This window comes from Lactuca serriola, chromosome 1, assembly GCF_051521515.1.
Source record: "Lactuca serriola cultivar US96UC23 chromosome 1, Lser_US96UC23_V15, whole genome shotgun sequence".
In the NCBI taxonomy this organism is placed as follows: domain Eukaryota; kingdom Viridiplantae; phylum Streptophyta; class Magnoliopsida; order Asterales; family Asteraceae; genus Lactuca; species Lactuca serriola.
Window position 1 is genome coordinate 44791335 of NC_136408.1, and position 11490 is coordinate 44802824.

General features: G+C 31.7%; 1 pseudogene; it reads left to right on the forward strand.

The window, feature by feature from the left end:
• Nucleotides 1–5520: 5520 nt before the first annotated feature.
• Nucleotides 5521–7538, forward strand: LOC145068293 (subtilisin-like protease pseudogene; annotated as a pseudogene).
• Nucleotides 7539–11490: the final 3952 nt, after the last annotated feature.

Sequence of the window (11490 nt, forward strand, 5' to 3'; positions counted from 1 at the left end):
TAATGATATAACATGTTTAAAGTGACATATTTCAAAATAATTTAGTTAATACATAATATATAATAAAATAAAATTAAAGTTTAAGAAAAAAAAACATACAAAAGAGATGTATCGTAAATGAAGAAAAAAACAGATGAAAGAAAGAATTTAAAATAACACGAGCAAATGGGTCAATTCCTGTTATGGTTAATTATGGAGTAACTACCTTTGTATTCTAATGATTAAAGGCAAATCTATAGCAATTGAGAAATATATTGATGAAAGCAATCCTTGCTCTGTTAAGCAGTTTTATTTTTTGCAAAAATGGGTATGTGACTTACCAAAACAACCTAACCTTATTATATTTTCATAGAAGGCACTTCTATAATTTCAACATCTACCTAGTAACTTATTAATATGTTATATTTATACCGCTCAATTGACAATTTTGATCGTTTATCTTTATTACACCTTATATATAAACTTATGACATGGTTAATATTTATAATACTTTAAATAATCTAAACCAATATAAAGATCTCTATAATTTATTAATATGCTTATATGCCATATTATATCTACCGATGATTTTTATCTTTTATCTTTATTACACCTTATATATAAACTTATGAACATGATTAATATTTATAAAACTTCAAATGATCTAAACCAATATAAAGATCTCACTAATACTTACTAAATGTTATTATAATTATACACAAAAATTAAATATATAATTCTTATATATGAATTTTCGAATTAAATGAAAGAATCTCTAAAAACAATTGAAAATTATTTACAAAATAAAATATATTCAAATGTCACCTTTCATAAAACTCTTGAAAAGTATATAAATAAAATGTTAAATTATTCATTCTTAACTAAAGAAATACGACCTTTATTTGATGTTATAAATTTCACATACTAAATCTAATTTTTCTTACATGTTGTCAAAATTATATATATGAATAACTACACGTATACAATCGAAGATTATCATTTTGCAATTAGATTCTTTACATTTTACAGTCATTCAAAACAAATCATTATGAAAGTAAATACTTGTGGTTTAGGAAACAAGAAATCTCATATACTTGAAAACCCTAACATGTTTATATACATAAATGTAAATGCAAAAAGTTGTAGCGTCTAAACTACATAAATTATGTGGTGAGGTTTGATGAACATCCTTAATGGTATCATTATTAATGATATCTTCTTAATGGTATACTAGGCTGTTGATTTTGAAGGCTCGTGCCAAGAAGAAATAATAAAAAAAGCTAGGCCCTAAAATTTTGAATTAGCAACGAATAGGTACAAACTAACGACGAATATTGACAAATTAACAAAAATTAGAGATGAAACAACAACGGGATAAAATTTCACGCCCCCTGACGACACTAGTCATGTGCGGTCGCAACTTTGCATGACGCGTGTGGTCAAGACCTGTCCCTTTGATGGTACAAACTGTTCAAAGTTATACACAAAATGTAGTAATATAAAAATAAGTAAGCTCATATGTCAAAAATATGATAAACACATCAATTAATTTATATTATTTCATGGTTATTAACTATAATGCTTTATAAGTTCCTTTGTAATGACAATAGTATGAGATAAAAGACAGAGAAAGTCGTTCCAGGGTTTTCATATTGATTTAAGTTGGGCACCATTTGTAAAAGAAATGTATTATAATCCTCGTAATCTGACTCCTACAGTAACTAGTCAAAAATAACGAACCAAACAAAAAATTTTAAAATTTATAAAAAACCAACCCTGGACGAAACCTGAGCTTTTTTACTAGTTTGAATTATGGAAACTATATTAAGATAATGGGTGAGATTACTTGGGGATTAAGGTTAAAATAAGGCATAAAAGAACTGGATTAACATTAGGGTGTGTTGGTATAAACGCATGGATTTTGCGCTGACGAGTGTGATTTTTAATTTGAAAATAATTGCTTTTTTATACTTTTCATAGGATGTTTGCATGTAATTCTCAATATAGGACAAGTTGCAATATGTTTTGATTAGGCTTAGATGTGGGACTAAAGGGTCACGATTGGATTGTGCTATGGTGATTTTGGCTACAATAATTATAAAATTGGCCAAAACTCAAAACAAAAAATTGTAGATAATTTTCTCCTTTTGTTGGAGCAACTTGAATCAAGTCAATTGGAACACCGTGTAGTTTGATATGATTAAAACACTAAGGGGATGCCAATATGTCCAACAATGTCATTTTTTCTCTGCCATTTTGCTCGTTTCATCCAATGTGCTCGCATTCTTTAGTTTTTGATTTTGAAAATCTTAATCAACCTTCATCATTTGGCTTTCGCACTTATCTTGGCATTTCTTATTCTCTATCCCATTTATTTCTTTATCATTAACATCGTGCATCTCCATCATTTTTTAGTCTGTACACAAATAATTCATACCAACATCAAAGTAGAATCATTCCCAAGTTAATCCACCATTTTTTAGATAAATATATTAAATTGAATTGATACAAAATCGACCTGTTAGACATGCTTTTGTCAAACTTCATTGTCTTATAGTTAGCGCTGTAAACGAACCGAACGAACACAAAAAATGGTTGTTCATGTTTGTTTTTTTAAGTTAGGCGAACAAATGAACGAATACCAACGGACAAATGAACAAGTTTTTTTGGTCATGTTCGTTCGTTTCAGATATTACTTTGTTCATGTTCATTTGTTTATGTTCGTGAACATGCTAAACGAACATAAACAAACGGAGATATATAAACAAACACAATTAAAAATATATGAACATAAATAAACGTATAATAGAGTAATGTAATAAAAAACAATTGAATATATACGAACATAAATAAAGTTAAACGATCGAACGTAAATGAACGTTCACAAACATAAATAAACGAACGAGACCATTTTTCATGTTCATTCGTTTAGAAAAACAAACGATAATCTTTGCTCGTGTTTGTTCATTTATAAAATAGATTAATATAAATGAACTTTTCGCCAAACGGTTTATGAGCGGTTCGCTGAATGTTCGGTTCGTTTACAACTCTACTTATAGTGCATGATAACATTTTATTTAAACTAATATTTTTGAAAAAGAAACTATATTTATATTATTGCTCTTTTAATCCAATATGGCAATTGTTTATATTGTTAGATTATTTTATAATAGGTTCAAAAATAAAGTAAATACCAATTATATTTAATAATGATATAACATGTTTAAAGTGATATACTTCAAAATAATTCAGTTAATACATAAAATATGATAATAATAAAATTAAAGTTTAAGAAAAAAAAACGAACCGAAGAGATGTATCGTAAATGTAAACAAAAAAAAAAAAAAAAAAAAAAAAATGAAAGAAAGAATTTAAGATAATACGAGCAAATGAGTCAATTTGTTATGGTTAATTATGGAGTATACCTTTGCATTATAATGATCAAAGGCAAAGCTAAAGCAATTGAGAAACATATTGATGAAGGCAAACCTTGCTCTGTTAAGCAATTTTATTTTTTGCGAAAGTGGGCATGACTCACCAAAGTGACTCACCAAAGCAACCAAACCTTATTATATTTTCATAGAAGACACTTCTATAATTTTAGCATTTACCTAATAATTTATTAATATGTTATATTTATACCGTTTTTTTATCGTTTATATTTATTACACCTTATATATAAACTAAACCAATATAAAGATCTCTATAATTTATTAATATGTTATATTTATACCGTTATATCGACATTTTTTATCGTTTATATTTATTACACCTTATATATAAACTTATGAACATGGTTAATATTTATAATACTTTAAATAATCTAAACCAATATACAGATCTCTATAATTTATTAATATCTCATATTATATCTATTGATAATTTTTATCTTTCATCTTTATTACACCTTATATACAAACTTATGAACATGATTAATATTTATAATACTTCAAATGACCAAAACCAATATAAAGATCTCATTAATACTTGTCAGTCAATACTAAATGCTATTATAATTATATACACAAAAATTTAATATATAATTCTTATATATGAATTTTCAAATTAAATGAAAGAATCCCTAAAAGCAATGAAAAATATTAAAAAAATATATATATTTACAAATATCATCTTTCAAAAATAAAAAAGTATATAAATAAAATGTTAAATTATTCATCTTAACTAGAGAAATATGACCATTATTTGATGCTATAAATTTCACATACTAAATCTATTTTTTCTTAGATGTTTGACAAAATTATATATATGAATGACTACATTTTGCAATTAAATTCTTTACATTTTACATTTTACAGTCGTTCAAAACAAATCATTATGAAAGTAAATACTTGTGGCCTAGGAAACAAGAAATCTCATATACTTGAAAACCCTAACATGTTTATATACATAAATGTAAAAGAAAAATTAAAGTTGTAACATCTAAACTACATAACTTATGTGGTGAGGTTTGACGAACATCCTTAATGGTATCAATTTGAAGATATTAATAATATCTTCCTAATGGTATACTAGGCTCTTGATTTTGAAGGCTGGTATGAAGAAGAAAAAAATAAGCTAGCCCCTAAAACTTTGATATAATAACGAATAGGAACAAACTAACGACGAGTATTGATAAATTAACATAAAAATTAAAAATGGAACAATGACGGAATAAAATTTCACGCCCCCTAACAACACTAGTCATGTGTGATCACAACTCTGCATGACGCATGTGGTCAAGACCCGACCCTTCGATGGTACAAATTATTCAAATTATATACAAATTTTAATAATATAAAAGTAAATAAGCTCATATGTCAAAAATATGATAAACACATAAAAAAACAATATGCTTATATTATATTATAAGTTAAATGTGTGATTCTTAAAATTTTAAAGGGCTTTTATGAAAATTAGCGTTTTGTTGTTTTGGTGGGGTCGAAGGCCCAGTTTTACAAAAAAAAAAAAAAAAAAAAAAAAAAAAACTAACCTCACTTTTGCAAAGGAAATGGGAAACAACCTCGTTCTTGCAAAAACCCTCTTAACTAAGTCATATTTCCTATGTATAGGCGGTAGAGTACTTAGGCTATTTCAGTTTGTCTTTTAATCATTATAATTAAGTTGTTAGAAACTAATTATTCCTTAACAAATTTCAAATAAAATGTCACTTTCAATAGATGCTCGCTTGAAGTGTGATGAAACTCTCTACTCCACACATGCATGATGCACCACTGGATGCTCTATATATACATGTCATGAACAACGAAAAAGAAACATACTCAAACTCTTTTACAAATCATTCCTAGCAACTGATAAGAAATGTCGGCAATTATTACTTATGTGTTACTTCTCATCACTTGCACCACCATTTTCCAAATCCCTCCTACATGCAATGCCGATGATACTGAACTTCAAACCTACATTGTTCAGTTAAATTCACCCCATGGCCAAGAGTTTTCACAGCCAAACGACCTTGAAGAGTGGTACAGATCACTTCTCTTCTCTGAAACTGTTGTTTCAGTCTCAAATGAGAAACCGGTCATGGTTCATATGTACCACCACGTGATTACAGGATTTGCTGCAAAATTGACAACGCAGCAAGCAAAGGCGATGGAGAATATGAAGGGGGTTCTATCTGTAAGGCCTGAGAGTCTGTTTCAGTTGCATACAACTCGTTCCCCACACTTTTTGGGGTTGCACCAAAACTCAGGGTTTTGGAAGGCTTCAATGTATGGGAAGGGAATCATAATTGGGGTTCTAGACACCGGAATTACTCCTGGACATCCTTCATTTCACGATGAAGGCATGTCACGCCCACCAGCTAGATGGAAAGGCAAATGTGAAGTGGCGGGGTGCAATAAGAAGCTGATCGGAATGAGGAACTTTTATTCGGGAGATAATACTACTCCGATTGATGAGGACGGCCATGGAACTCACACTTCAAGTACTGCTGCAGGGAGTCCCGTACACAATGCAAACGTATTGGGCAACGCAAATGGCACTGCCACCGGAATAGCACCACTGGCACACATAGCCATGTATAAAGTGTGCGGTGGATTTTTCGTATCTTGTCCTGATAGCGCCATTGCAGCAGGTGTGGATGCAGCTATTGAAGACGGTGTTGATGTGCTTTCAATTTCACTTGGTGGACGTTCCACCCAATTCTACGAAGATATTATTGGTATCGCCTCCTTCGCTGCCATGCAGAAAGGGATCTTTGTCAGTTGTTCGGCTGGTAATTCCGGGCCTACTGGTGCAACATTATCGAATGAAGCCCCATGGATCCTTACGGTTGCGGCTAGTACCATTGATAGAAGAATAAGGACTACAGTTTATCTTGGAAACAACAAGTCATACGATGGTGAGTCGTTATACCAACCCAAGAATTTCAATCATAAGTTTCGGCCTCTTGTTTACCCGGGAAAAGATGGCAAACTTGTTGATGTGAAGGGGAAAGTTGTATTTTGTGATGGTTCGAGAGGGTGTACCAGCGAACAAGTAAAGGCAGCAGGAGGAGCTGCCGTGATTCTTGCTAATGGTAAATATTTCTGCGAGACAACAATAGCAGAGACTCATGTTATTCCGGCATCGGTTGTCGGTTACGGGGAAGGAATTGAGATCAAAAAGTATTTAAATTCGACTTCTTCCCCTGTAGCAACTATACTTTTCCGTGGAACTGTACTCGGGATAAATACGGCTCCTGAACTGGCTTCTTTCTCCTCGAGAGGGCCTAACTCTGCAAGTCCTGGAATCCTAAAACCAGATATTACTGGACCCGGTGTTAACATTCTTGCAGCTTGGTACAAGTCAGATGACAACAATACAAGAAACAAGGCGCACTTCCACGTCACATCCGGCACGTCAATGTCTTGTCCTCATCTAGCGGGGGTAGCAGCACTTTTGAAAAGAGAACACCCAGATTGGTCTCCTGCTGCTATCAAGTCTGCAATAATGACAACCGCGAGTCAAGTCAACCTAAACAAACACGCGATTGTAGACCAAAGAGATCCAAGACTGCTCCCTGCCGACGTGTTTGCCATTGGCTCGGGTCACGTGAACCCATTTAAATCCAACGATCCTGGGTTAGTCTTTGACATCCAACCTAGCGATTACATTCCGTATCTGTGTGGGTTAGGCTATACTCAAAAACAAATCGAATTGATCACAAGGAAGAAAGTCTCATGCTCAAAAACCATACCTGAAGCACAACTCAACTATCCTTCTTTTGCGGTTTCACTAAAACGAGGTGACAGCAAAACATACTCAAGGACGGTGACTAATGTTGGTATGCCAAACTCAACTTACACCGTCGGGGAAATTCATGTGCCACACGGTGTAAAAGTTGTGGTCGGCACTGACACTGACACTGCAGCCGGTCTTTCTCAAGTACATGAGCTCAGCTTCACAGCAGTGCAGCAGAAGGTGACATACAGTGTAACCTTTTCTCGAGATGCTACGGCTGAGGTGAATGGTCCTTACAGCCAAGGCCATATGACTTGGGTTTCAGGTCAATACTCAGTTCGGACACCGTTTTCATTCAAGTTTGAATGAATAATTAAGAACCATATACATGTCTAAAGTGGTCTATATATAATTACACCATCACTAAGTTGCAAGATGTATTGTTTTGTACTAGGTATATTATGGGATATAATAAAGAAGCAAAACCTTTTAAATCTTTAACATTAATATTTCCTCATTTACATTCAATATATTTATAAACTTTAGGTCCTATCTAGTTTGGTATGAAACTCATATATGTACTCTCTCCGAGTCTAAAAAATATCATTCATTTTGGTAATTTGGTCACAGAATTGAAATGGTTCAAATTAAACATCAGTTGTCGGTAAAGTAAATGTCCTCTCATAGACCCTCTTTTGTATAGGACAATTTATCATGTTACTATCTTCTTGGTCTCCTAATCTTTCTAAATTTGTTATTCATATAATAATCTGATCATTGATCATTGAAACTTAACTAGTTATCATCGGTTTGCAATCTTTAGTTGTAAAGCATTTACAACAATAATCGAAAAGCAAACTCTAAAATAAAATCACTTATTCAGACGTAATATATAAGAAACTCAAGGAAAGAAGGAGCTCATTTCCAATTTAATACCTTAATTTCCTTTGGAAGAGTTTGATGTCATTTGTTACACCTGTGGCTTTTTAATTAAAAAAGCGCGTTGAAAAAGTAGGAAACTAAGTTTTACTTTATTAAAGGGCTTTTCTAATTCTATAAGAGTCGAAGTTGTCAAAGTAGTTTGATTTCCCTTCAAATATTGATTCAAACATATTTAACAACTTTGTTTATATATGATGAATTTTATACTAAAAGGGTATAGATCATTTTTATTTCAAATGCTGAAATTCCACTTGTGATACCACAAAATGACAAGAAAGACCATATTAACTTATAAAATTCTAGTAATTTTCGGTAACGGTTCTAAGACCGATTCGGTGCATCTAAACCCTGTTCAAAAACAGGAAGCATACCTGGAAATTGAATAGTAAATAAAAAAATACATTAGTTATGATACAGTACTTTTTTATATGATTTTTAATCAGCCATGTAAAAATCAATTTAGACATTGCATAAAAGCAAATAATAAATAAAAAGTACATTACTTGTCATTAGCATTTTACTCTGATTTTTGTTTTCATCTTTGATTATAAAAATTTTGCTCCTTGAAAGTATCCAATATTAAAGCAAGGAAATAAAATTTAAACCAGTAGGCCTTTTATGTTTTGGACTCCTTGGCTTTGGAAAAGTATCGGATCTTCCCTATTACAGAGTGTCATCTTGAAAGTGCATTGAGGTTATTTTGTTATGTAAAATAACAAAAAACTAGGACCGGGACCGGTTTATATATTATGTCAAATTTGGTTCCGGTTCAGTTTGGTTCTAAAACAATTATTTCAACAATTTAATAAAAATAAAAGTAATTAAAAATAAAATAAAATATTTTTAATTTTTTCCCTATAAATTCAACAGTTTAAGGAAAAATAAAAGTAATGGATGACACGAGATTTACCAATTATTTCAATGGTTTCAAGGGTATTTCTGGCAACAAAATAAGAAATAATAATAATAATAATAATATATTGATTTTACTAAATAGTTTGTTAACTAGACAGATATATATATATATATATATATATATATATATATATATATATATATATATATATATATATATATATATATATATATATATATATATATATATATATATCAGAACTAAAGCGGTTGCTAAAAATTCTAGTCATTAAATTGTTTATTGCATAATGTAGTTGCAAACTGCATGACTCGTAATGGTTCTTTACCAAAACCTCATACAACAGCAATGCGAGTGATTTTTTTTAATAAATTGCTAAAATAGTCATTGTGGTTAGCTGAAAATTGACATTTTGATCTAAAAAGGTTTGGACTAGTCATCGGTCCAAACTTTTCATTTTGTTACGAGTTTGATCCAAAAATTTTGAAACTTGTTATAATGACGGATTTTCCGCTTATTATTTTATTTTACAATTTTCTTTTATTACAACAATTAAAAGTAAAGCAAAATAAAATACCTCTCTCTCTCGCTCTCTCTCTCTCTCTCTCTCTCTCACACACACACACACACACAAAGAGACCAAACTTCTTTTTTGGGGGTGAGTTCATTTTGATGGGTTTTGGTCATAAGACATCCTATGTGCTCATACAAACCCTAATGTTTGGATCTAGGTTTCTCTATTGTACATGCTTTGAATCCAAGACTATAAACCCTAATTCTAGCATATGGAAATCAGAATTCACATGTAAATAGGTTTAAGAACATACCATGATTGTTATATAGCAATAACAATCTAATTCCTCCTTGAATTTACCTTGGAAAGCAGAGAGTCACAAGTGTCACTCCTCTAATGGCTTACAAACACCATAAGCAAGTGGAGAAGGTATAAAGAGAGAGGAGAGAGGTTAGAATTCGTATCTAGGACTTCTTGGGAAGGAATACACGAATTCATAACCCTAGGGGTGTTTATATAGGTGTAGGAATAGGGTTTCAGTCATTATCCTTATCTAGTTGCTTATCCACCAAGCAACCAATAAGATAATCCTTGAATCCTTATCATACTTGAATTCTAAGGCTCTATATCCTTAAATTCGTCCAACCTAATAATAAGATAACTCTTACCTTATTTTGTAACTATCACATAATTACAATTCAGCCCCTCTAGTTTAATTAATTACACTTGATCACAAAATTAATTCTTAATTAATTATTGACCAATATTAATTAAACAAATATGATTTCTCCTTTAATATATTATTCTTATAACATATTAATAAATCATATTATCCTCTCTCTCTTTATTCATTTCTCCAATCAAGTTGCTTTGGTGAAGGCAACCCAAAAGGACCATGCACCATCGGGTCAAGTACATACCAAAATAGTTATGGACTTAGACACTAATCCAACACATTTCTCATCGGAAACATAAACCAATCATCTCCTTCACATGGTTGCTCCGATCAACTCTACCATACAACGAACCACCATTCACTGATCGGAGGCATCACTCACCGAAAAAAGTGAGAGACAAAGTGAGATTCTTCACAGATTAGTGACTTACCACAAACAGATCGACATACCTCCCTTCTCATCGAAAAATCCTAGTCACTAGACCTCCCTTTAACGGATCGGAGGCATCAAAACTCCCAAGGATTTTCAACACCACCTGCATCAAAGATCCTAGTCGGCAGCAACTTCAACGAATGAAGCGGAGAAGAAGAAGGGCGACATTTTCAGGGTTTTGGTTTTTCAAGGGTGGGTCTAAGACGGATCTGAAAAATCGAAAGAGCTTGGTGGTAGAGATTTGGAGTTGTCCCTGGTGACTATTTAGGGTTTGTTAAATGGTCGTCGTCACATCCATATAGAAACGACTCCGCATTTGTGTTCGTGGTGACATTCCAAATCTGTAATTTTGCAGATCTCGAAAACTCAGTTTCAGAAAATGATAATCATGTGTATGTCTAGAAAAAGCATAGGATTCTAAGGTTTTCGATTTTGCAAGTCTAGAAAAATGTATTCTTGTTATTGAGATCTAAAAAAACCGAGTTTGTAGAAATATCTTGTTCTTATTCCAGTTTGAGTGATTTAGAAAAAAAAAATTAAGTTTGTAGAAAAGTTCATTGTTCATATTTGAGATTGTAGATCTGAAAAAATGAGTGTTTTGTTTTTCAAATCTAAAAATATTTTGTTTAACTGAAGCTGTTGTCCGTTGTGGTGATCGAGAGTAGAGGTGATGACTGGCTACGGTGTTAGTGGTGTTGACTAGAGGGTTGATATTTTTTTATTTCTGTTTTAATCAGAAAAATAAAAAAACAAAAAATAAAGGCAAAATCGTCGTTATAAAAAGGTTCAAAGCAAATTGGACAAAACTCACAACAAAATGAAATTTTTGGACAGGTGGTACTAATCCAAAACTTTTAATTTTCAACAAATCATAAGGACCACTTTTGCAA